This window comes from Eriocheir sinensis, chromosome 23 (assembly GCF_024679095.1).
Source record: "Eriocheir sinensis breed Jianghai 21 chromosome 23, ASM2467909v1, whole genome shotgun sequence".
In the NCBI taxonomy this organism is placed as follows: domain Eukaryota; kingdom Metazoa; phylum Arthropoda; class Malacostraca; order Decapoda; family Varunidae; genus Eriocheir; species Eriocheir sinensis.
The window spans coordinates 4,528,858-4,550,585 of NC_066531.1; positions in this window are offsets into that span (position 1 = coordinate 4,528,858).

Here is a 21,728-nt window from a genome sequence, read left to right on the forward strand (position 1 = left end):
TTTTTTTTTGTCAGAGGGTGAGTGTTCCCTTAAGTTCTAGGAAGTGACGGTCGAGCTTGTTTTAAAGGAGTCAATCGTGTTACCCTGGACCACTGAAGGTTGGAGCTTATTTCATTCTCGCACTACGACGTTGGTGAAGAAAAATCTGGTGAAGTCTGAATTTACTTGTTTACATTTTAATTTTATGCCATTGTTCCTCGTTCGCAAAGAGTCATCGGTCATAAACAATTTTGATCTGTCTACATTCGTGAATCCATTAAGTATTTTCAAACATTCGATCAGTCTTCCGCGGAGGCGACGTTTCTCAAGAAAGAACATGTTAAGGGCGGAAAGCCTTTCTTCGTAGGATTTGTTGCGCAAGGAAGGGATCACTTTTGTTGCCCGACGCTGAACACCTAATTTAGCAATGCCCTTTGCATGGTGGGGAGACCAAAACTGTACCGCATATTCCAAGTGGGGTAAAAGTTTATTTTAATGAAGCCCAACATTCTGTTCGCTTTATTGTTGCATCGATGCAATGCTGTGATAATTTGAGGTTTGACGCGATTTGACCCACAGGTCCTTAACGCATTGAACACTTTTGAGTTTAACGCCGCGCATTTCGTAATCGAACTTCTTATTTCTTGTTCTAACTTGAAGGACCTGGCACTTGTCTACGTTAAAGGGCATATTTCATCTATCCGACCAAGCTGAAATTTTGTGCAAATCCCTGTCTTCGTCAGTGAGAACCGAGTTACCAATCTTTGTGTCGTCCGCAAATTTACTAATGCGATTATTGAGCCCAACATCTACATTGTTAATGTAAATAATGAAGAGCGCTGGGCCAAGAACCGAGCCCTGAGGGACGCCACTAGTGACCAGCGCCCACTCTGAGTTAAATCCGTCAATCACCACTCTTTGATGGCTGTTGCTCAACCAATTCGCGATCCATTGGTGTACTTGGCCATTAATACCTATTTGCTTTAATTTATAAAGTTATTTATGATGTGGAACTTTATCAAACGCTTTCTGGAAATCAAGATAGACTATATCCAATGATTTGGTTTCGTCATAAACTGAGAAGAGGTCGTTATAAAAGGTCAATAGGTTTGATAGGCAGGATCTTTTGTTACGGGAGCCATGTTGTGAATCCCCAATTAATGAGTGGCTTTCAAGGTAACTCACAATTTTGTCCCTTATTATGCTTTTAAGTAGCTTACCTACAACTGAAGTTAGACTAATGGGCCTGTAATTACCTGGTATTTTTTGTCTCCTTTCTTAAAAATTGGTGTCACGTTAGCCTTTTTCCAATCCGAAGGGACAAATCCTTGCCGCACGGACGTATTGAATACGGTTGTGAGGGAGTAGTGTATTTTGCTCTTTGTTTCTTTAAGCAGTATATGATATACTTTGTCAGGTCTGGGACTTTTATTTGTTTTAAGTGATTGGAGAGCTTTAAGGACTTCATCGGTTGTTATTTTAAAGTTAGGCAATGCATGCTAGAGATTTACATTAGTACTGTTGTTGGTGGTAGTGGTGGGGAGACTGTTAGTATTAAACAACGAGGAAAAGTAATTGTTTAAGAAGTTTGTAATGTGTTGTCTGTCAGTCACTAGTGCACCGTCACTGTATGTTAAAGGTCCAATTCCACTTCTGATCGCCTTTCTGTTGTTTATGTAACTGAAGAAGGATTTCGGAGTATTTTTGCAGTTGGCTGCAATATTTTCTTCATATCTACGCTTTGCCATGATCGCCGCTCAATCTCATGTTCCGTACATTTTTTTTCTTTGATGCATAACATATACCATAGCACATACTATATATGTTTTTTTTTTAAACTCCATTGTAACTTCTCTCTCTCTCTCTCTCTCTCTCTCTCTCTCTCTCTCTCTCTCTCTCTCTCTCTCTCTCTCTCTCTCTCTCTTCAATGTAGCCAAGATCAATATATTATAATAATAATAATAATAATAATAATAATAATAATAATAATAATATACTATCATTATTATTATTATTATTATTATTATTATTATTATTATTATTATTATACATATGTCCTCGTTGAAATTTCCACGTGGTTTCTTCGCTGAGCCTGAGACGCCAGCACTTAAGCTTTCACACGGGAGCCGCTATTAACATTTGCAGTTGATGTGTTTTGTCTTAATATGTTGGACAGTTTGAATAATGTTTCACCCTTCCTGTCATGACTTTCCTATATTAGTACTCTTTAGTTTTCGCTCAAACGCTGGAGAATATTCCTCCCCTTCCCCTTCACTCCCCCATATCCCTGCAGCTGCACCACCCTCCGCTCCTTCCTTCCTTCCTTCCTTCCGTCCTTCCTTCCTTCCTTCCTTTCCACCCCCCACTTCCTCCTCTCTCACATGACGCTGATCTCCTCCTCCCCTTCTTTGTTCCCTCCCTCTTCCCTCGGAAAGTTGCATTCCCTTCCCTCCCCCACCTCCCCTTCCCGTCCTCTATTCCCCTGTCCCCCCCCCTTCCTCCTCCCTTATCTCCCTCCTGCCCTCCCCTAGTCCTTTTTTTTTGTATCTTACAAGTTATTAGTTAGTCAATGGATAGCCAGGATAGTCACTGAAGTATTTTTATTATACTGACTAGTGACTACCGGTACTGCAGTACCGCACACCACGTACCGCACTGGGAAAGAAAAAAAATGGGACCGCACTACCGCAACCGCACTACTCCAAAAAAAGTACCGCACTACCGCAACCGCACTACTGATTTTTCAGTACCGCGCCCACCTCCGATCATAGCTGTCGTAAATCATACATTAACTCGGCTGATCGAGTTGAATCCATCACAAAATCCACGTCAGAGTATGCAGTACTGAGAGAGCTGCATGCAGATTCTTTTTCTATTATCTCCGAATATATCAAGTCTTCTGTAATTGAAAACCAAAGACCTGAATTTATGGTATCAATTCACTCGTGGTATTTGTCAGTTGTTTAGGAAAAGGGAATAACTTCCACATATTCTTGTCAAAACTTGGAGAAACAATATTGCATCACTTTAAGGGTCAGCTACAGATGACTAATTCAAGTAAGAAAGAAGGAAATGTTTTGCATAATAGTGCACTCTACAATTTGAAGCGGCTTTGGAACATGCTCAAAATTATGCTGTTTCTCCCGAACATAAAGTGACTGAAGCAGCTCTATATTTGAAAACAGTTATAATGCAGGAAAAAAAAATGCAAAGATCTTCCATATCCTTTGACACCTGAAGCAATTAGTAAAGGCCAGATAACAGCAACTGATACCTTGCTTCATTTTTTTCAAGTTCTGCATACAGGTTTATCAATAACGAAATAATCATATGACCATGCTCAGAGGTATGTGGGATCTAAAGCTGCAGACGTAATATTTGCAACTACCCGAGGAATGGCTAAACCCGGTAAACATCTGACACTAGTCCTCTGTAGCTGACCCTTAAAGTGATGCAATATTTTTTTCTCAAAGTTTTTGACTCTTTTATTCCTTCTCCTCAAACCTGGATGTAACTGTGGCCATAGTTTTGATTGCTTTCTTTGACCCATCAAGTAAATAATCATATTATAAATTTGTAAAAGGAAACACCATTTGAGGAGAAGCCTTTATTGTGACAACGTTTCCCCTCTCTTGGCATTATCAAGTGTTTCCTTATACAATCTGTTGGTTAGTTCTCCCTGTTCACATTAGAAAGTTATTCAGTTTTGATTTTATGTATAGTACTAAGCATGGGAGTTCTGGAGTCTCTAAGCCTCGGGTACCGCCGTACCGGTATGTTGATGGTGAAGAAGGTATTTTCATCCAGAGAGCTTGCTAACCCCCGCAAAAAAATAAAATTTATTTAAGTAGGAAGTTTTTACTAGGTGTTAGTAGCCTGACGTTTGTTTGTGTTATAAAAACGTTTTGATCTAAATTTAAGAAATTCTTCAAGTACGGGTGGAAAATGTTGTGGTTCAGAACAAGAATATATTTAATTACTCCAAATTTTAGGTTACTCAGCAAAACCTACACAAATTTAGGTAACTACATATATTGGAATCGTCCAGGTGAAACATGACAAATGTTGGTCCATTAGTTAGGCTACAGTGGGCCAAAACGTGGGAGTCAAATATTTTCCTCACCGCACCGCATGGTCCAACATATATGCCCCTGCCACTATATGTTGGCCGGGTTGTGACCAGCAAAAAACGGGTTTCTAATACTCTCATGGGATGAACGTTTCAAAAATACCATAAAATCTTTTGGCCTCAGACGGGTGATTACCTAGCCCTTGCTCTATAACCCTTACTGACGCTGCCTTGGTAGAGTGGCACTGGCCGGATGTTCCTCTTTACCTTAGAGAAATGCTGTCAATGTTTTACGCTCAGATCCAGAAAGTCGATGTATTCCTGAAACGTCGAATCGGATCGTCCTTGGCGTGAGGAAAAATATCTCCGAAATATTCACAATGCTGAGCCCGCCTTCCCTCCTCCTAGTTGTCTATACCACGGGGCTGCCATGCCCCCCGGCGTTTCTGATGCCGTAAAGTCTCGCCTCTGAGGGCCTTGGTCCGGAATGAGGGGCTGTCAGGGTCCGCGGCGCAAATGTGTCCGAGTCCAATCATTCCCTCGCCAAACGGGTGTGCATGGCCAGACTTAGACTTCCCCGCCCTTCATCTTCCTTTCACTCCTTTCCCAATCCTTGATTCCTTCTCATTCTGCCTCCGCCATGCTCCCCTCCTTCCCTGTCTTTCACATCTCGGTCTCTCCTGCCTCCTTCATCCCTCGTCCAGGTAGTTTACGCTTCCATCCCAGTCCTATAATTGGGGTATCTCACTGACATTTTCGGTGCACTCAATGGTCTAATTATCAGTATGCAAGGCCATAACCAGACGATTGTTGGAGTTGCAGAAAATATGTCTTCTTTCAAATGCAAACTTAACTGTGGCTTGGGAACGTAAAGAGAGGGAAATTTGCAGCTTTTTCAACTGTGGCAGAATTTTAGAAACATGGGAGGAGACAACATCTCACGGCGATGCCAAAAGTTTAATTGTGCCACACTTGACTGAACTGATGGCAGAGTTTGATAGGCGAATCTCAGAAGAGCACATTTGAACGCAATAATGGGTGATAAATCCTTTTAACGTGAATGTCAAAGACCTACCAGAAGATGTTCCAGGACTCCCAGAGCAACTTATTGAGGTTCAGAGTGAAAATCTGTTGAAGGACCTTTTCAAGGAAGTGTCTCTTTCTGAGTTCTGGATTCGGGTAAAGAAAGAGAAGCCTATTGTTGGAGGTTAGGCGGTAAAAGTGTTGCTCCCATTTGTTACAACCTACCTTTGCGAGCATGTTTGTTTGGCTCTGACTCATATTAAAATCAAGTTGGGAAACAAGCTCAACACCAAGCATGATATGAGATGCAGCCGTAGCACATTGATCCCACTATTTGACACATTGGTGAATGAGAACCAGCACCATGGATCCCATTAGTTTAGTTAAGATTATAAAAAAGAACACGTTTAATTTCTTTAAAAAAAAGTTTATATACCACTGTACGTTTTATTTTCTTTACTGTGGGTCGCGAAGGGTTAAAATGTTCCAAATACTCATGAAAAAGTTTGAGAACCGTTGGCTTAGAGGAAGGAAAGCGGAAAGCGTTATTTTTAAGGTAGCGAATGTTATGTGTTATTTTTAGTTGAAGGCGCGAACTGCTATCTCACGTCAGGTCCGGTGTTACCGTTGCCTGCTTTCATAAGTTGATTGTAGTAAGTGAGATAACACAATAGCCTTTTAGTTGGCCGAGCGGTAGCCGTTATAAGTTCACTTTAGTTCACTTTAGTTTTCTCTCTCACATGGACAGTCAAAGATGTGAATAGTATTTTAACTATATTAACAGTATTACACAAAAGTTTACAATTTTGCGTGAGCGAGTCGCACGAAATCGAGACAGCCACACAAAAGGGGACTATAGAACAGGAGAGGGGGCCTCTATGGGAGACCGTGGGCGGGTGTTGGGGTATGTCGGTTGGGGAGGCGGTGGCTGAGTCGTCAGAGTAACGGCCTCGTGTTCAGGAGGACGCGAGTTCAATCCCCCCCCCCCCCCCCCGGTGCCATCAAGCTGGGATTTTTCAGCCGCCGCCGAGTGGCTTAAAACTACCCACATGCTGTCCAGAAGACCACCCGGACTCTAGATTCTAGGATAAAAAATGAGCTCTGGGAGGGCAGCATGAGCCAATGCAAGATGGCGCCACTATAAACACTCGCCTGCGCCAGAACGGGCTGGGCCGACCATCAGGACCCACCGGAAAGAAGCCTTGGGCCGACCATCAGGTTCCACCGGGAAGAAGCCTACCGGCGCAATAGGCAGAAAAAAGAAAAGAAAAAAAACAGATGACGCAGGAGCAGCTTTGTTTACATCCAGGCGCCTCCACCCCTCCAGACACCCATCCAAACCCCCAGTACCCATCAGCAGTGTTGCTACATGGGATCAAGCAGCAAATGTTGCTACTTTTTTTCTTCAGTCTGGTTATTTCCCATTTTAAATAAAAAAATAAAGGTAGATAAATATTAAAATGTACAGTAGGAACTATATATATATATACTGTATATATTTACTAGGTAGATATAGCCTGACTGCATGTCATGAGTAATACTATTATTGTTATATTATTATACCGCAATTATATTACTTTCTCTGCATGTGTGGTTAGATGTGTTTTATGTGTTTAACCTTTCTGTATATATACTGGAATGAACCAAGGAATTGTAGCCCTACTGCCGGTCTTTAAAACTATGTAATCATGTTTTTCTTCCAAACTCATTGTTTTAGCACGCACGCTGACTTCCATCAGTAATGATGATATATATTAATTGAGTCATTGGTTTGTAGGGGGAAAGAGTGGGTGAATATAATTATCTTGGTCTAACTTATACTGTTTATTATACCGCTATTCGCAGCAATATCTTTCTCTGCTCGGATTGCAACCCTGCCTCGTTCAAAAATCATAACACCGACGCGGCCGCCACGTTTACCAGCCGGAGCCTCAAATCATGTCCCTTTGTGGTGATGGAGAGGACACAACCTGGTGTGAAGCTACATTTATTACGGAAGGATGCCAGCCGGGGTAAGTGATATATATAAATAATGATAATGTGGAAATTCTAATCATTTTCACGCTGACAGCTGTTCTGAACTTGCTAACTGCATGCCTCCCCTCCTCCCAAGGCACGAGGCCGAATGGCCTACACACGGCAGCTCCAGACTCCTCCCCATTACCACCTGTCAGCCTCGTCCATGTAGCTATCCAGTCTACTCTTAAAACAAGCTATCGTCCCTGCACTCACTATGTGATTGCTGAATCTATTCCATTCCCCCACCACCCTATTACTAAACCAATGCCTGCCCATTTCCCTCCTAAATCTATACTTTTCTAATTTAAGTCAATTACTGCATGTTCTATCTTGCCAAACATCTTATGCAAAAGTTAACCAGCATCTCCACTCTTTCATCCCTTACACTGATAAACTCTGGAACAGCCTTCCATTGTCTGCATTTCCTCCTGCCTAAAATTTGACCTTCAAGAAGAGTGTATCAAGACTCTACTTTTGTCTGTTTGGGAGTGGTGAGTAGTGGGGCTTTTTTTTCTAGAACGCTTTGTTGCCCTTGAGCTGTCTCCTTTGTTTAAAGAAAATAATAATTAAATAAATGGAAGTTGGCCGCCAATGCTTCCAACACATTTTGGTGCCATATCTACAAGTGGCTGGTGACTGTAAGTATCTCAGCAACCTGCATGCATCTATGCCATTCCTATCACGGTGCATGGAGCAAGCTTCACATAACACTCAGACAGAGACAGTTTAATTATGGTTACATATCAGACTCAGTTTATTGCTCAGTCTATTAGGTGCAGTGCTGTTAATATTGTTAGTGGTAGTATTAGTACAATTAATGTATTTATTTTCATTAATTTATCAGTATTTATTTATTATATTCTTAGTGTTTGAAAATTCCAATACTAGTATTAAGATAAACAAAAATATCAGAAATATATTTATACTCATTAATTATTATTGCTTTTCCTATTATTACTTCCTTCAATGTCCTGGCACTTTCATAAAAATCTGCATCTCTTTCCCTTCTCACCCAGTTGTCCCCGTACATCCTTTCAGTATCCAAATATTTTTTTCTGTATTTTACCGTGTGGACATACTCTTTCCTTCCATGTTCCACTGTCGTATGTTATTCCACATCTAACACAACCACATCCCAACAGATCCGAACACGTCCGATATCATCCAAGAGAATGTGGCAGCTGAAGGGGGAGAGTCCAAGAAAGAGACCAAGGGTGAAGACATTTAGCCACCCCCTGAAGTACATGGCAGCATTCAACCCTCTTGGTGAGCTGCAGGAATGTGCTTCCCATTGCAGTGCACCAGCTCCATGTACTGATTTTGGTATGAATATTTCATCTAGTGTTTGTTGATTGTTGTGTTATTAATCTAATTAAGACTTCACAAAATAGACTGTGCAAGTCACTTAACACTTGCCCTGCTCAACATCACTTTTAAGTTGTAGAATTCCTTCATATGGATGTTGATTTATGTATCCTGAAATGATTGGATATTGATTGTCTTAATATTTTTTTTTGTCCATGATCACTGAACCATGTTACGGTATGTCTTTGGGTGCAGATCCAGGAAATGAGTTTTTGGGAGGACGTCAGACTTTTTGCGGGTGGAAGGAGCATATGCATTACCGATTAGGCATTCTCGGCAGTCCTGGTCTTGAACAACTGGTGGAGTGACCTAAATCAATGGGTATAACGGCCTGGACTTTGTGCCAAAGCATTGTTTTAGCCGCAGCGCGCTTTTGAGCTAGTTTTCCTGTATCACTCAGGAACATTGGGGGGGCCTGGGCCCCCCTTTGGATCCACCAATGTAGCTATGTCTTATAATATATCTATCCTTTACAGTCTGATGGTGCATCCTTCTAGGTTGTCAAGTTTTAGTAGCTACTCATGAGAAGTATTCCTTATAATGATCATTGATTTCCAGATGGTTTGCACTAAAAAAAATGTCGTGTAACCTGCCGCAAATAATAATCAGCTGTAGTCAACCCTTGCTTTAAAGAACCAATATGGAGGAAGGGGTGATGTTATATCCAAAAAGCTTTTACATCTGAAGTATCCAACCTTTTTGTGTATAATAAACCTTGTTTGTTACATGAACTTAAAAGTTCACAATTTCCATACATGATTCTTTTTTCCTTGTATTTGATGATTAATCCTGACATGTATTTCCATTATCAGTAGGTAATATATAGTAACAAGACAATAATACAAATTATAACAATGTATATATTATAGCCCAATGAGTGCAAGAGATCATTTACCTCATCAATGACGCCAAGTCCGGGAGTCCTTCCCTAAATTCTTTGCCCAAATTTGTGACACCAAGTATAATAACTAGTTTTAGTGACCACTTGCATCCATTTTTCACTTTGATTAAAAAATTGCCTCTCAACAGGGTGTGAACTTGATGGGGTTGGAGGAAACTCGACTCGGCCATCAAGCTCACCACAATATAGTAAGGAACCTCTTGTTCTCAGTGATAATTTATCCTCTTTAGTTACTATTCCATGTTGCTTTAATCACAACTAATGTGTTGGAAACATTACAGCTTAATAACATACTTCACATCTCTGCATACAAATTGAGTTCAATATTGAACTGCTACACCAGTAGGCTTCATATCTTTAAAAAAACCGTATGTAAAAAGGTTGAAATTTTGAATGATATATTTAAACTCTTTATTATGTTTCTATGGCTGTAGTACCGTTACGATTAGTCGAGTGATCAGCATATGGGTCTTATGTTTTTGATAGCATAGGTTCAAATTTTGCCATAGGCTGGCAATTTTTTTTTATTTTTTTTTTTTTACGTTGATTGCCTATTGCGCCGGTAGGCATCTTCCCGGTGGGGCCTGATGGTCGGCCCAAGGCTTCTTCCAGGTGGGGTCTGATGGTCGGCCCAGCCCGTTCTGGCGCAGGCGAGTGTTTATAGTGGCGCCATCTTGCATTGGCTCATGCTGCCCCCCGGAACTCGTTCTTGATTCGGTTGGACGGCTTCCTCTAGAGTCCGGGTTGATGGGTGGTCTTCAGGACAGCATGTGGGTAGTTTTAAGCCACTCGGCGGTGACTGAAAAATCTGAGTGGTAGCGTGGGGATTCGAACCCGCGTCGTCCATCACGCGGTGAATGTGGGCCCAGTACGCTACCACCTACGCCACCGCCTACCCTAGTAACAGTAGTGTCCACAGATATCTACCTGTTTCTTGTTTATCCTGTTCCACTTTAAACCATGACTGGCCAATCTTTGAAGAGGTAGCATAACCTTGAAGTGCCACTAACAAACCTTTGTCCATTCTTCTGATGTGATCCTTTTTTTTTCCCACCTGCCTATAGCGCCGGTAGGTTTTCTTCAGGCGCCTGGCGGTCGGCCCAGGCCCGTCATGATGCAGGCAATTTTTTTTATAATGGTGCCATTTAGTATTGGCTCATGCTGCCGCCCAGAACTCATTCTTGATTCACTTGGATGGTTTAGCAGGGCTTAGGTATGACTAACATTGCAGAAACAGGGAATTTTTAGATTTTTAGTGTGGCAACACATTGACAAATGTTTTAGTATGGACTGAACATCAAAGATATATATGGTAAATGGGTGCTTGTAGATCTTGACATTATATCTGTCAAGAGTCTCCAGTTGTATCCTCTCCCCCATCTCTCCTGAAAATATTACTCTTGTCAGGCAATCTAAGTGAAGCCTTCCATCGAAGCTGGCGTGCAGACATAATGTCAATGCTTAGATTCACTGTCCTTATAGCACTGACAATAATGCAATTACATGCACATATTTTATTATTTAGAATTGTGATTAATTGTGATTAAATATTTTTTCATGTATTTTCAGACATGAAAAGTGAAAATTGCTGCACCCAACAGTCTGCCGTCTGCACCGGGAGGCAAGGCAGCTCAAAGCCCAGGCTGTTACAACTCCTGGGCAGTTTTTTGCCCAGAGCCAGCAATTTTTTAGATCTAATAGGGATGGATTTTTTCTGAGGTCAGGTTCAACATGCTGCAAGATGCCAAGATCTAAGCCTAGTAGAAGATATGGGTTAAGGGAGAGGAGGTTTGCTCTGGCCTTATACTATCAAAGTCCAAATGCTAATAGATTTCTGAGCACAGTATTTCACTTGCCTTCAGTTTCAACACTTCACTCATGACTCAGGGGTATTTCAGTAAATGTTGGCTGGAGCAAACAGACTCTGACAGCCCTGCAGCAAAGAGCACAGGCTTTGTCCAAAGAAGAGAAACCGTGGGATTTGCCATTATTTAGTATTACTCTTGTTACGCCAATAATTTTTTTCCATATACTTTGCCAAATATTGCAAGTAATGCACCATTGTTGGTCTTGCCTGTTATAAATCAGATCTTGTTCAATTAAGAAGCTTTGGGTGTCTGCCACTTACCAGTTGTAATACAAGGAATCATTTATCATCCCTGCCAGATATCACATGTAATGCACCATTGTTGGTTTTGCCTGTTATAAATCAGATCTTGTTCAGTTAACAAGCTTTAGGTGTCTGCCACTTTCCAATTGTAATGCAAGGACTCCCCTGCCAGATATCGCATGTAATGCACCATTGTTGGTCTTGCCTGTTATAAATCAGGTCTTGTTCAGCTCACAAGTTTTGAATATCTGCCATTGTTTATTTCAGGTGTAATGCTTGGAAGCATTTGTTCTCTTCCCTAGCCATCAGTATGCAATGCTTTATTGTGGATTTTGCCTGTTATATTTAATCTTGTTCAGGTAACAAGCTTTTGGTGTCTGCCTTACCTAATATGTGCTGCAGTGACACTTGGCTTGGTTTCATAATGTGAAATACAGCTTGTAATTTCATCACACTAAGTGTCTATCATCACGTGTCTGGCATCATTAATGTGGATTCCAGGAGTAATCTTGTTTGTATTACAGCATGCAATGTTTTTTTCTGCTTTATATGATATACATAATCACATAGGTATGATTTTTTTTTTTGGACAAAATGTAATGGCAGTTGATATTCTTGACTAATGCCTCATAAACCTTGTGAAAAATAACGCTTTTTTTACGGGGGGAGGGGGGGGGGGCAGAGAGTGGTTTGTTTGGTTGGCCAGTTCAAGGAGTTTCATACAAATGATTTTATTACATCCAACTTTAATGTGTGCTAAAAACATATATTTTATTACATCCAACTCTAATGTGTGCTTCCTGCAATAAATGCTACATGTTTACTGATGTAGCCTATGAAATACATATCACTCTCTGCCTTGTGATTTGGTGTGTCACATACTGCAGCATAACTTTCCTGATATTTTCTTACACTATGAGTTGCCTTCTTTTGTCTCATTTGCTTTTATCACATGTGCCTCCGCTGCATAGTTGTGCCTACTGAGCTTAATATCTTCATGACCCTGACACCAAGGTCAGAGCTTGTGATATCATATCATGTCCTACATCTCATTTTCACCTTCAGTATCGGCGGTCTCCCAGGACCACCAAGTTATTGCATTCCATTTAAGACAACTCATGCGTTACCTTCTTGATGTCCTCCATCATATATTTCAGAATGTTTTATGATGCTTTGCTCTTATACTGATGTGCCTTGCAACATTTTTATATAGTTTTCATTGTATATAATGCACCATTGTTGGTTTTGCCTGTTATAAATCGGGTCATGTTCAGTTAACAAGCTTTGAGTGTCTCCCATTGTTTATTTCAGTTGTATTGATTAGAAACTTTCGTTCTCTGCCCTGTCAAGCAGTATGCAATGCTTGCCATTATCTGGCACTTGTACAGTTAGTACGATATCTTTACTCAGCTAAGAGCATGTTGCAAAAGGTAAAAGTACGGTTGGGGGCATACGCTGTAGCAGCACGTGGCCTCGGTGCTCATCTCTGTAACATTGGCCCTTGAGCCTGTGGTGTTAGGGAACCCATTACCCTGGGACACAGGACCAGTGTGACATCCGGGTTACCACAGTTGCAAAGGCATTATAGTAATCTAGCATGCATAGAATGTTGTATGCTTTGCTTGTATTTAAAGCACTGGATATATTTGCTACACACACACACACACACACACACACACACACACACACACATATATATATATATATATATATATATATATATATATATATATATATATATATATATATATATATATATATATATATATATATATATATATATATATATATTAGCAAATGCTTTCTACACTATATTTTTCCTAAAATAACAATTTGATATAGTGTAGATAATACCTAATAAAACATAAAAACAAATATTTTTTTTCTTTACCCCAATAGTAAATCATTTTACAATAATGAAAAAATAAGAAAAAGCTGGATAGGGTGCTGTGGCAGGTATTTAAAAAATAGTAAAGCTTCCCCTGAAAAGTGACGTTTTTGGTGGGACGCAATAGATGGCGCTACTTCCGCATACCCGAGGAATTACTACATACCGCTATCTCTTCGTAGTCTCTTTGGGTAGGACTGAGACCACTCACACACAACACACCGCGACAACGAGGTCACAACTGTGTGTGTGTGTGTGTGTGTGTATAGTTTTTTTTTTTTTTTTAAACAAAGGAGGCAGCTCAAGGGCACACAAAAAAAGGAAACAATAATAAAAAAAAAGCCCGCTACTCACTGCTCCTAAAAAAGAAACAAAAGAGGTGGCCGAAAGCAAGGTCAAATACTGTGCTAGCCAAGGGCCCGTTACAGTTCTCCCACCCGTCCGTGTGTCTCCCTGCGAGTACAAAACCGAAGCTACGATATATAATTCATAAAGAACTACGCTGATAGAGTGGTAAAAGCACTCACCAGTCTCAAAACTCTTAGTAATACTTAGTAATAATTGTACCTAAAAACTGTGCCTCCGTGCTGACACCCTGCCAGGTCAAACTCTCTCGCCTCTGCCTGTCAACATCTACCTTTCCTTCCTGCTGGAAGTATGCCTTCATACAGCCTGTGCCTAAGAAGGGTGACCGATCCAATTCCTCAAACTACCGCCCTATAGCTTTACTTTCCTGCCTATCTAAAACTTTTGAATCAATTCTTATGCCTCGGTCACACATTCATGTATCAAGCCACGTACGCCCACACACGAACATAATTTGGTAGTCGGCAACCGCTTACGTAAGTACTACGTAAATGTCCCGTAATGCGTATTTACGTACGTGGGCATACGGGGCGGAGACGGGGGATCGCTACGCACCACCCGAGCGTGCGTGGGGAGCCACGCCTCTTTCGACATGTTCAAAAGATACGTGGCTGCTCACGTCAACCGCCATTTTACGTGGCTCCACACGTACAACGTGGCGCATACCTGGCGCTAACGGCGTGCTTGCGGGGCGCTTACACGTGGTCCCACGCTGCTCCCCTGTTCCCGCAACGCAATGCGTGGGTCCTCACGCGGTGCAGGAGCATCCGTGGCACCAGCGCCGCTCCTCGGGTACCCACGACGACGTTGCAACGCTGTGCATGGTGTGTATACGCCGTGCGGCGGGCTTGCGGCTTCAGTTCCTCTCTCGGACTAACAACAGCATATACCTGGAAGCCACAACCACCGCCTCTCACCCCCGCCAGCGCCCTCGTCAGTAGACCTTGTCGCCACTGCTTTCAACTATGCCTAAGGACACCACCAAGAGGTCACGGAAGGGGGCTTCTTTAGCTTCAGGGTCACCCAAACCTCCAACAACCCGCGGGCAACCTGCTTCCAAGCTTCTGGTGTTTGTGGCACCTGCAGTTCCTCATCTCCGTAGACAGTAACAATAGCCCTGCAGGTCTCTGGTACAGTGTAACTAATGGTGTTGTGGGCTACTCGGAATGAGTATTGGAGACTCTTGTATGAGTCACCCGTGGCGAGGAAACGTTGGGTGATAGCCACACGCAGGCCTGGCTCAATGGGTGTGACAAGTTCAGCTGTTTCACTGAAGAGGTCCTTGTTAATCCGGGTAAAATTCCTGTACAGTTCTGGACTTTCGGTTGCCAACTCCTCCATCAGGTTGTCATAGTGGCCTAGCTCCACTCTTCTTTGCAGGTACGGCCAAGCCCAAACCCTCCTCGCCCTCCTCTTTTATTTATGTTTTTTCACTTGCAAGGTGGACCTTCACAACTAACACCAGTATCATGGCGTGCACATACTCCAGGATGGCCTCCATTAATTATGTGTTATGGCTTTTGTTGGTGTTATAAGGGCAAGGATGTCTTCAATGTTCTCCATGTTGATTCAGCAGGAGGGGAGTACTTCTTACAGCAGGTAGATGTTGACGGGAACTGCAATCACAGGTGTGCAGCACGGCCCTTATGTACGTACCTCTCACGTTTACCCACCGACGTACGTGGGGATAACGTGAGGATGACGCAGGGTCGTAACGCACCACGTTACACATACGGTATACGTACGTGGCTGTTACGTGCTCTGCCACGCACTATTTGTGGGGGTGTGGCCTCTTGTCGTGACAATTCGGGTAAGCGTCACGTCATGCTTGCGCAGTGCGTAGGCTCAATACGCGTTACCTCGCACTTATGTTATGGCGTCCCTATGTTGACCGTGCAAGCTTTACGTACATCGGCCCCTGACACGTATCCAGTTGATCGCGGCAACAAACCCCGCGTATGGCCACGTATGGGCCAAAAATCACATACGTGAGCATACGTGGGCTTGATACGTGAATGTGTGACCGAGGCTTTAACCGGAAGATTCAAAAGCACCTTACCACTTCTGACCTTCTATCTGATTGCCAGTATAGGTTCCGCAAGGGGCGTTCTACTGGCGATCTTCTTACTCTCTTAACTGACTGTTGGTCATCCTCTCCTAGCCGTTTCGGTGAAACTTTCTCAGTTGCGCTAGACATATCGAAAGCTTTCGACAGAGTCTGGCACAAGTCTTTGCTTTCTAAACTGCCCACTTTCGGATTCTATCCCTCTCTCTGTTCCTTTATCGCCAGTTTCCTTTCCGGCCGTTCTATCTCTGCTGTGGTAGACGGTCACTCTGCTGTGGTAGACGGTCACTGTTCTTCCCCTAACCCGTAAACTGCGGTACGCCTCTCAGGCGGCTTATCCGGTAACATCCTGTACGCCTCTTGGAAGCACGATTTTTACATTACTCCTATAAACCTGCTGAGCCATGTACACCCGCGAATCTTTTTTTCCTAGTTAGCATAGCGTTTCATGTTTCATTTTTCATCTTAGTCATGCAGATCTTGTCATTACTTTGTCGTCTGTCAAGAGTGATGATGACATTTGTATGGGAAGCCTATAGAGTCAATGAATTCAGGATCCTACTCACTGTCTCTTCTTTGTTACATTGTAAATATAGTTATAAACACAGTGGCATCAAAGTTCAGGCATAAAAAGAAGCAGAAGATGAGAAAAAATAACAATTTGTTAGGAATTCAGAAGGGAGGCGTTCTGTACGTTGGTAACCCTGCTTCTGGCACAAGCGTCACGCGCCGCGCATCCCAGTTACCCGCAGACCCGCAGTCTCTCACCGCCACTTATGGGAGACAGTGGACTGCAGACTGCATCCCTTTCTAATGACATGAATGATGAATGCCCCCCTCCCAGTCAGAAAGAAAGTAGCTTTTTTATAGTTATTTTTTGATCACTCAATTTATTTCATATGGATGAAAATTATATTGGCTTTTCAAGAAAGCATTTTTTTATATGGATTAATGTCGTAGGCTAGTCATGAAAGAGGAAAGCATTTTCTTTGATATGAATCAATTACGTAGCCTAAGCATGAAACAGGAAAGGAAAGGAAGGCTGCCTTGTGGTTATAGGCAAACCAGACTCCTGCAGACTCCTTACATTCTTATGTTTTTATGTTCTTATATGGATCAATTACGTAGGCTAATCATGAAATAATAAATATTTATTTTTAAATGGATCAATTTCGTAGGCTAAGCATGAAAGAGACATTTTCTTTGATATGGATCAATTGCGTAGGCTAAGCATGAGAACCGATGCTATTTAATTTCCAATGAATTAGAATAAAGTAACCTAATAAAGAAAAACAGTCTCAGTGAAGCCCTGTGTTCAGAATATCTTGGTTAGTTGGTGAAGATTTACTCCTGAAAAGGGGACAGGGCCTTTGCACAAAGGCGGCCCTTTAAGAGGGGAGGAGCGATGCAAACTCGGGCGGTTATAGGTGTAATAGTCACCGCTCAACTGCGTGCTCCTTCCCCTCAGTGACACGCAAGAAAATGGGCGCTGCAGAGCGGACTCAACTTGTAATTTGTTCGTCACTATGTGTCTGCCAGTCTGTCTTGTCGCGTCTTCAATGTTTAACTTTTCTTGTACTCGTTTACCTTTGACTGTCCGTCTATGTCCTTTTGTTGGCCACCGTTACACATTGTTATACACATACATCAACACTTAAATGTTAACCTACACAAACAACATTCACACAAATGCATACCCACACAAACACCTTTTCTTTGTGTTGTGTTTGTCTCAATGACTTGTATTTTTGTCCAATAAAGTAACCCTGACGGATATTGAGCTTCTCTATCCGGGAACCTATTAGCATTTGAGAACACTCGTTACCACCAACAATTGGTGACCCCGGAGTGACGAACAAATTACAAGTTGAGTCCGCTCTGCAGCGCCCATTTTCTTGCGTGTCACTGAGGGGAAGGAGCACGTAGTTGAGCGGTGACTGTTACATAGGGACGCCTCCGCCACAGCCACGGGTATCAGCCGGCGAGCAGCGACGGAGACACGGGGCGCCCAGTAGCAGCCCATAGCAGGACACGGGCGAGCAACCGAGCAGTCAACTTAGGGGGGCGACTAAGGGTATTTTTTGACGAATATATTTAAAATCGGACGAATAAGTTTTTTTTCGCCCAGCATGGCCGAGATAGCCAAAATTGCCATGTGGTGAGGTTTGTTTTCGTAAAATTAAAGTCCCTCACCCCTGGAAGCCATATTTAAATGGCCCGTGTTATTGCGTCATAGCCTGACTCGCGCGCCAACACACGCTGTATCAGTCAGTGCTTGTATGTAGTAAAATTTGCATTATAATATTTTTTTTTCTCCGTAAATTTTGTCATTTGTCATTCCTCTCGTGCCGGATCGCAGGGAGGGTGTGAGTCAAAGAGACTAGAAGTAGCGCCATCTATTGCAGCTCACCAAAAACGTCATTTTTTAGGGGTAGCTTTACTATTTTTAAAGTACCTGCCACAGCACCCTATCCAGCCTTTACTTGTTATTTTCATTATTGTAAAATGATTTACGAATGGGGTAAAGAAAAATATATTTGCTCTTATGTTTTATTAATATTATTTACACTATATCAATTTGTTATTTTAGGAAAATATAAGGTGTGAAAAGCATTTTCTAAGTGTATATATATATATATATATATATATATATATATATATATATATATATATATATATATATATATATATATATATATATATATATAGTGTGTGTGTGTGTGTGTGTGTGTAGCAAATATATCCAGTGCTTCAAATACAAGCAAAGCATACAACATTCTACTATGATTACTACAATGCCTTTGCAACATGCTCTTAGCTGAGTAAAAATATCATACTGCCACATAATGGCAAGCAGCATTGTGCACTGTTTGGCAGGGCAGATAACAAAAGCTAAGCATTACAGCTGAAATAAACAATGGCAGACACCCAAAGCTTGTTAAATGAACATGATCTGATTTATAACAGGCAAAATCTACTATGGTGTATTACATGCAATAATAACTGTATAAAAGTTGCAAGGCACATCAATATAAAAGCACCATAAAAGATGCTGACATACATGATGGAGGATATCAAGAAGGTAACACATGAGTTGTCTTTAATGGAATGCAATAACTTGGTGGTCTTGGGAGACAGCTGGGCATGGAAGTAAAAATTAATTGTTGGACACAGTATGATCTCACAAGCTCTGACCTTGGCATCAGCCAGTGTCCTGAAGGTATTAAGCTCGGTAGGCACAACTATGTAGTGGAGGCACATATTATGATGAAAGCAAATGAGACAAAAACCGGCAACTAAAAGTGTAAGAAAATAGCAGGAAAGTTATGCTGCAGTATGTGACATACCAAATTACAGGGCAAAGAGCGATTTGTTTTTCAAGGGCTACATCAGTAAACAAGTAGCATTTGTTGCAGGAACAGTAAAATAATATTTGTTTTTAGCACACATTAAAGTTGGATGTAACACAATCATTTGAAATGAAGCTCCTTGAACTAGCCAATTCAACAAACCACTCTGTCTCCCCCCAAAAATAAGCATTATTTTTCACAAGGTTTACAAGGCATTAGTCAAGAATATCAACTGGCATTATATTTTGTCAAAAAACAAAACAAACAAAAAATATATATATATATATATATATATATATATATATATATATATATATATATATATATATATATATAAATAAATAAAAAATAAATAATAAATATATATATATATATATATATATATATATATATATATATATATATATATATATATATATATATATATATATATATATATATATATATAAAGCAGAAAAAATCATAACATGCTATAGTACAAACAAGATTACTCCTGGACGCCACATCAATGATGCCAGCCATGTGATGAAATTATATGCTGTATTTCACATCATGAAACCCAGCCAAGTGTCACTGCAGCACATATTAGGTAAGGCAGACACCAAAAGCTTGTTACCTGAACAAGATAGATTATAACAGGCAAAATCCACAATAAAGCAATGCATACCGTTTGGCAGGGCAGAGAACAAAAGTTTCCAAGTATTACACCTGAAATAAACAATGGCAGACATCCAAAGCTTGTGAGCTGAACAAGATCTGATTTATAACGGTCAAAACCAACAATGATGCGTTACATGCAATATCTGGCAGGGCAGATAAATAATTCCTTGCATTACAACTGGAGAGAAAGTGGCAGACACCCAAAGCTTGTTAACTGAACAAGATCTGATTTATAACAGGCAAAACCAACAATGGTGCATTATTTGCAATATTTAGCAAAGTATATGGAAAAAATTACTTGGCATAACAAAAGCAATACCAAATAATGGCAAACATCCAAAGAGTGGTGGCACTGTGATAATTTCTGAAAACAAAATACCATCAAAATCAATTAATAAATTTATTATACCAATTAATATCAAAAACATTTGTTCAACATGCTGCAAGAAATTAGGGAGCAGACCTCACATGCAGGATAGATTTTCAGCTTCAGAGATAGGCAAAGCAGGCAATGTATGATTATTATGTTGCAATAGACAATGAAAAAGCATTGATGCATTAAGCTAGAAAAAAATCACTTGAAGAAAACATAAGGCACAAAAACCCATCCCCAGCTGGCGTACATGCACACCATTCTGTTACAATCATGCACACTATCAATCCTGAAGACCGAAATATTATGCTGTAAAAGAAACTTATAAATATCATGAGTAAATTTATATCCCTAATTATTATTATTACTAATGCTGCAATTTAATTAATTTCCTATTTTTTTTTTTTTTCATTTTGGGGTGGGTCTGCTCCCTATTCCTCCATTTTAGTTTGTAGTATATCCTTAATTTTATGTAGATGAGGTGAATGTTTTCAGTTAGCGGGAATTAAGAGGCCAGGTGATGTTATGATCATGAAGGAAGAGTTATGGGGTATGATATAAACTGACTTCATTAGTTAAGTGATTAGAAGAGGTATATTGAAATTATTTGGATACTGAAAGGATGTACATATGGGGACAACTGGGTGAGAAGGGAGAGAGATGCAGATTTTGATGATGTATAGCTAGTTACACCAATGAACACTTAGGACATACACATTCACAAGGGCCACAACTTTGGCTGCTAGACGGAAAAGCACTAGATGTAAAGTGCTAGGACACTGAAGGGATTAATAATAAGAAAAGCAATAATAATAAATGAGTATAGCTAAATATAGTTATGATATTTTTGTTTATGTTACTATTAGCATTATAAATTTTAAACACTAATGATATAATAATATAAATATTGATAAATCAATGAAAAATAATACATTAATTGTATTAATATTACCACTAGTAATACTAACACTGCACCTAAAAGACTGAGCAAAACAATGAATCTGAAATAAAACGATAATTGAGCTGTCTCTGTCTGAAAGTTATGTGAAGCTTGCTCCATGCACCGTGATAGGAATGGCATGGATGTAGCCAGGTTGCTGAGATACTTATGGTCACCAACCACTTGTATGGCACCAATTTGTGTTAGAAGCATTGGCGGCCAACATCAGAATGAGCGATTCATCATAATGCAAGATTACCAGGAAAAAACATGAAGTAAAGGATGTCAGTGACACAGACAACATTAAATTGCAAACTTGAAAATCACCAAAGTATGAAGATAAAGTAAAACAACAACAATAATAATGAGCATGGCAAAATATTAATGGCTTATTACAATGTAAAGTAATTACTATAATTAATTTTCACTAACCATAATGTGGCAGCACAATCTGTGTAGAGGAGAGTTCCAACTCCATTGGCTCCAAGTCAATGGCGGCTGCATTGTGTGATGATGCTGAGGTAAGCAAATCAATCAAAAGTAAGTGATAATGATTACAAAACTACTATTTGTTCTTATCTGTCAGGTGAATACACTCAACCCATCAAGTGTGGAAATCT